General features: G+C 32.8%; 1 long non-coding RNA gene across 2 annotated transcripts; it reads right to left on the bottom strand.

The window, feature by feature from the left end:
* Positions 1-30: 30 nt before the first annotated feature.
* LOC111467505 lies at positions 31-2,564 on the bottom strand. 2 transcript variants are annotated; one of them, XR_002714576.1, is made up of 4 exons: positions 2,481-2,564; positions 1,379-1,443; positions 1,187-1,259; positions 31-179 (listed from the first exon to the last, which is right to left on the bottom strand). It is a non-coding gene; the product is annotated as an uncharacterized LOC111467505 (long non-coding RNA). The 2 variants fall into 2 exon arrangements; XR_002714575.1 differs by lacking the exon at positions 31-179 and adding an exon at positions 340-418.
* Between the last annotated feature and the right edge of the window lie 3,213 nt (positions 2,565-5,777).

The following is a 5,777-nucleotide window of genomic DNA, read 5'->3' as shown; positions in this document are numbered from 1 at the left end:
GGGGGGGGGGGGGGGGGTGGTTATCCAGCAATGCACTCTGTAGCAAGCAATCTTCCGGATGAAGCATTATTGTTTGCAATTCTAGTGAGCCTTCCATCAGAACTAAGAATCGAGAGATCTCTTATCAAAGCATCCGAACTGAATTTAGTAAAAATTAACCCATGGATCCCCTCGACAACCTGCACGTTTCAAGACACTACTATTATACTTTTCCTCTCTAGTAGAGGAAAGGGGGAGGACGTAAAATGGAAACAAAGGAAAATGAGAGTATTGTTCTATAGTACAATAACTAAAGGAGAACTTGAATGAACTTACATATTCGTTAATAATGGGCAAATTAGGTGCCAGTATTGGGGATCCAAAGGTCATGGCCCGAATGAGTAGGGGAGGAAAATCTTGTACATTTTGCAAAAACTCACTAAAAACAATATCGGCCAAGTATAAGATATCATTTACGTCATGACCAAAGCCATAATGGCTTAAATAATCACGAAGTCCTAAACGTAAAGCAGTCTCCTACAAATACTTGGATCTATATATACTAACAGAAAAAATCACAAGAAAAATGAACAAAAGCAGACATCAGTGATGAAACGTCCTGATCTCAAGTCATACCAAATGAATTCCTGCTTCTACAACATTGATGTGACACCAAAGCAGCCAGTAATCTCGTTTAAAAGAACAAAAAAAAATAAAATAAATAAATAAATAAAAAACAAGAACAGAAACTAGGTGGTGCATCCACCGACTGTGACAAGCTCATATATGATACGCAGCAGTCTTATCCTAAAGGCATCCATGTAACCATTGAAAATTACAACATAACGCCATTCCTTTGTACCTAGCCTTCGTTTTGTACACTCACGTTTTTCATTATCTAAGTTTGGAAAACCATAAAGAATTTAGACCTCTATACCACTAGTAGAATGTTTAAGTCTCTAGAGAAAAGAATTCAAACCTCAATAGATAGGTTATACCCTATATCATTAAAGCATACAAGTGACAGACAGAGAATAGAACTTGGAAGCAACAGAAACTCCGATCTACAAAAAAACAACCTTTCCATGTCCACTGTTTTCAAACCATATTAAACATAAATAATATCTACAACTTCTCATTGTTCGATGTAATCGTTCAATCCCAATCACTAAGAAAACTAATTACAAGAAAGTTGTAGTGGACATACGATGAATAAAAGGTAATCCAAGTTGTTCCTCAAATTCGATGAGTCTCAGATGCTTCAACGACACATCCATACCCTGTCTCGCGGAATATGCCAAGAGAACAATTTATCATGTGCCTTCTTACACTATGCTATTTGAGCAAATAAAAATCAATTATGCAATACGAGTAACAAAAGCAATGTCAAATACCTCACCTCAAACACATCCAAGCTTCTTCATGTTCTTCATTGCCAGTAATTAAGAACAGGATTGTGAATCTCTACAAGCCAATAGTACTCAGTCACTATGACACAATCTTATAGATTGGAAAACAAAACAGTGAACGCTGTATGGAAAGCAACTAATTATCAGCATGGAGTCGAAAGTGAAAACTCCGTCAGCTTATAATATTTATATAAACGCAAAAACATATCAATTCCAAATTGATGATATTATTGGCAGATGATCACAGTAGGAACAGTGGGATAGGCGCACACCGGAATCCACAGTTCATTTCCATTAACTGTATCTATCATGTCATTCGAAGTTTTTCACCTACAGTTCTTCCATGCCTCAAAGGTCAAAATTCATGACTATATATTCTAAAAACAGGATTTCATTTTTAATGCAACTTTACTGTCAAAGGAAAAAAAGATTGTATCGGTTAAATCCAGTGCATGCTCGTGTGTATCGTTTAAGAAGCACTTAGAACAATGAAGATACAAGCAGTTCATAAAAGGCTTCGGATCCGAGAGTTCGGTAAGAAGTTTCTGATGTCTTATTGTCGAAATCGACAACAATAGTTTCAATCTGATTGAGATAGCTACTTTGTAGTGCAGTTAGCCAGTTTAGATGATATAGTGTAATATAAGAACTGCATCGCAGTGATGCGTTAATCACCACCTCGAAAAGATATACCTTCGTTTCTGTAGGTGCTCGTAACTTCCGGCTCAGTCACTTAAAAGATCAATACCATCAGCAAAGCCATAGAGCTCAATCTATGAATTACTTAGAAGTCTTAAGGCAGGGTACATTAGTCATATAAACGTTCGATTTATCATTGCACTAGAGGTATGCATATCGCTCTAATTAGAAAGTCGTACAAATAATTTCTTTCAGAAAGCAAATAAACGAATCAACACATTCTATTATTCCAAACCTAGCGATGATATTAGTTTGAATTCGTCTTCCAAGACAGAAGACATAGAAATGGATAGTGGAGCATGTAACTCAATTCATTGTCAGATAAGTTCATTCGAGTGACTAATTAAACCATAACTTGAGAATGCAAGAAAGATTCGGAACTCGAACACTCACCAGAGCAAGCTTCGATTTCTGATAACCAAAACGATCCTCCAAGCGCAATCGATCGAGATCATTACCTTCTATGAACCTCCGAGGAATCCTCTGCGGCAAGAACACCGAAGTCATCTGACTCTCCAGAAACAACAAAACAATGGACAACACGAGCAACGAAAAGCCAGCAAAAAACGAAGAACGCTCTCCTTCTAAACGCAAACCAGTAGCGATCAAACCAGGTTTGATCGAGAACGCGAGATAAAGCAATCAGACGACACATTGCCTTGCTCCTGGTGCTGCTTAAGATTTCACCTCGAAAGAGAGCGGTCACTGAACATAGTGAAGCCGAGACCACCAAAGCCGGAGTCGTCTCCGTCGCCATCAACGAGCAGAAATGACTCCGGCACCGTGGAGTAGATTGTACGAAACCTTCGCCTCATAAAAATGGCGGGAAACTGTACTGTTTGAAGCTTGGTTGTTAAGGGAACAAGAAAGCCAGAGTAGCGCGAAGCGAAAAGAACGAGTGATTCGTTTCTTTTCTTTTCTGATTCGTTTTCAGCGTTCCGTTTCGCTTTTATACCCCTCTAGTTATAGCCGACTTCGAGTACAAGAATTTCCGTCTTGTCAAAAATTAATAAATAAACAAAAATACCTCCCTTGATCCTTAATTCAATAAATAATGGCCTATTTCTTTTATATATATATATATATATATCCCGAGAGGTTGGAGAGAGAGGAAGTAACTCGACTCGAAGAAGAGAGGATAACCTCCCGCTTGACAAGGAAAATCTCTCATATGATGATCCATAAGATCCTACGTCAGTTGTAGAGTAGAACCAAACATTTCTTATAAAAAGTGTGAAAACATTTCCGTAATAGAAGCATTTTAAAATCATAAGGTAGACGGCAATAGGTAACGGATGAAAACAAATAATATTTGTTAGCTGCAGCCTTGAATTGTTACAAATGGTATCAGAGCCAGACATCCAACTATATGACAGCGAAGATGCTGACACTCAAAGGAGGTGAATGGTGAGATTTTACATTAGTTTGGTGGAAAGAGAAGAATGAAACATTCTCGTGAAGACCTCTAGAAACATAAGAGGCGAACGAAGAATTGGAAGCAATCACCTTAAAAGCCTGGTGGGCTTCACGAGGTTTCTGACTCCAAATGGGCTTTTCGTTTGAAAGCAAGCCCAAAACGGAAATGAAACCAAATAGCTGATTACGATAGTGTGGAATGTGGACATTTTCGTAATTTATATTTTACTTATTAGACGTATTTAAAACAAAAATGAATAATAAGTTTTTATTTTATTTTTAAAGAATCAACAAGTAGGTAGTTGTGGATAAATTCTGAAACGACGTCGTTTTGTGGGACAGTTTGGAAGTTGTAACCACAAATGAAATAACTATAATTCATGTTCAATAACAAATATTAAAATAAAAAAACAGATCATTTAATCATTTTATATAAATCCGTATTTTAAAAAATAATAATAAATGGTTGAAACAATAACTCAAATAAATAAATATTTGTAATAAACTTCTATTATTTCATTTATTTATTTCTTTTTTTTCCGAATAAATGGTACTAATTAAAAAAGACAATTAAATAGAAATACAAAATCTAAAAAATCTTTTGCATTAACCTAAAACTTCAGGATCAACCCAACTCTTTATTTTGGATTTTAAATTATTATTTTTAATTATTTAAAAAATTATACTCATATATTTTACCTATTATATTAAATATTAATAATTAAAATCTCATAAAATTAAAATATGAAATATTTATAAGTTATAATATATCATTAACGTCGGTTGCAAAAGTGAAATATTTTAATTTTCATTAGAGTACAGTAAAATTGTACCTTATTTAGTATTGGTCAGGTAAAAAACCGATCCAAATTTTAATTTTTCGAAAATTCAAACCAACTCCAATTAGAAAAAATATAATCGGGTTGAATTTTACATATATCAATAAGAAATAGATTGAATAACCAAGATTTTATTTATTAAACTTAATTCTTAGAAATTAAAAAATAAATAATTAACAAATAAAGTTTAAATTATTTTTTTAGCAGAAAATAGTAAAATTAGAAATATGGCAGTAAAGAACGTGGGTTGACTCGGGTGGTTAAACTCCAACCAATAAAAAACAAAACGTGTGGAGCATTATGCAGTAAATTTTGGGAGCTGTGCGAGCTGCGTGGCTGCGCGGGCATTACTTTAATTTGACTTCTAATCCATTATTACCTTCTTAATGCACGTTTTAGTTCGTGCTTAGCCTTTTTTTTTTTAATTTTTAATATAATTTCAGAACATTATTTTCATTCTTTTGTGGTCCAAAAAATCTTTCATTATCTCAAGATTTGGTTTCTATTTAACATTTTTTTAAAATCAAGTTATTAAATTATAAATATAAATTGAAAGTAGAATGCTGGAGATGAGTTATATATATATAATAAAAATACTAATTATGTGACAAGAACATTAGAGATGGTATTAAATTGAAGCTTCTTCCGGTAGGTTTTGGTTCGGGACGAATTAAGATAAAAATTATAGGACACGTGATGCTCAAACAAATGAGTAAAACAAAAATAAATTGATACCAGGTTCGAATGAGAGTAATCATTAGGATGTGAATTTATGACTAAAAATAGTTTAAAACAAATAATATAGTTGATGAAAGTCCCTCAAATCAAACTAGTTGTGTGAGTTGCATTCATTTAACATGGGATCAGAATCATGCAAACTTAGTCATATTAATAGAATCCCCAAATGTATAAGGAATATAGGAGCGAACCTCAATTAAGAAGATATCATATATTTTTTATTATTATAATTATTATTTTGAAATATTACGTTCGTGTATTCACTTGATACACATCTAGTTTTTCAGATTTGTATGTCCAAGAAATCTTGTAAATATTTCATGTAACCAAACATATGGGGTCCTCATATTTAATACCATGCTTATATGAATTATCATTATTTTGAATTAAATATTAAAAATGCATATTAATAATATTTTTTTATTAAATTTATTTATTTTCACAGTCGCGAAACATCTTAAAAAAAAAGGAAAAAGAAAGGGAAACATGAATTTTAAATTTGACAATGACATGTCTATTTATTGTTTTAAAAAAAATTATAAAAATGGTAAGAAATGGTCTAAATTTGTAAGGAAATAAAAAATAATAATAAGTTCATATAAATAACAACAAAATATATTACTTTTTTTTTATTTTTTAATTTGCATATAATAAAAAATCCCGAATGTGAACATTATTTCCATATTTTCACTTTAAT

The sequence above is a fragment of the Cucurbita maxima genome, unplaced genomic scaffold, assembly GCF_002738345.1.
Source record: "Cucurbita maxima cultivar Rimu unplaced genomic scaffold, Cmax_1.0 Cma_Scf00034, whole genome shotgun sequence".
Classification (NCBI taxonomy): domain Eukaryota; kingdom Viridiplantae; phylum Streptophyta; class Magnoliopsida; order Cucurbitales; family Cucurbitaceae; genus Cucurbita; species Cucurbita maxima.
The sequence above is the reverse complement of the archived record's forward strand: the minus strand, read 5'-3'. Positions and strand labels throughout refer to the sequence as shown.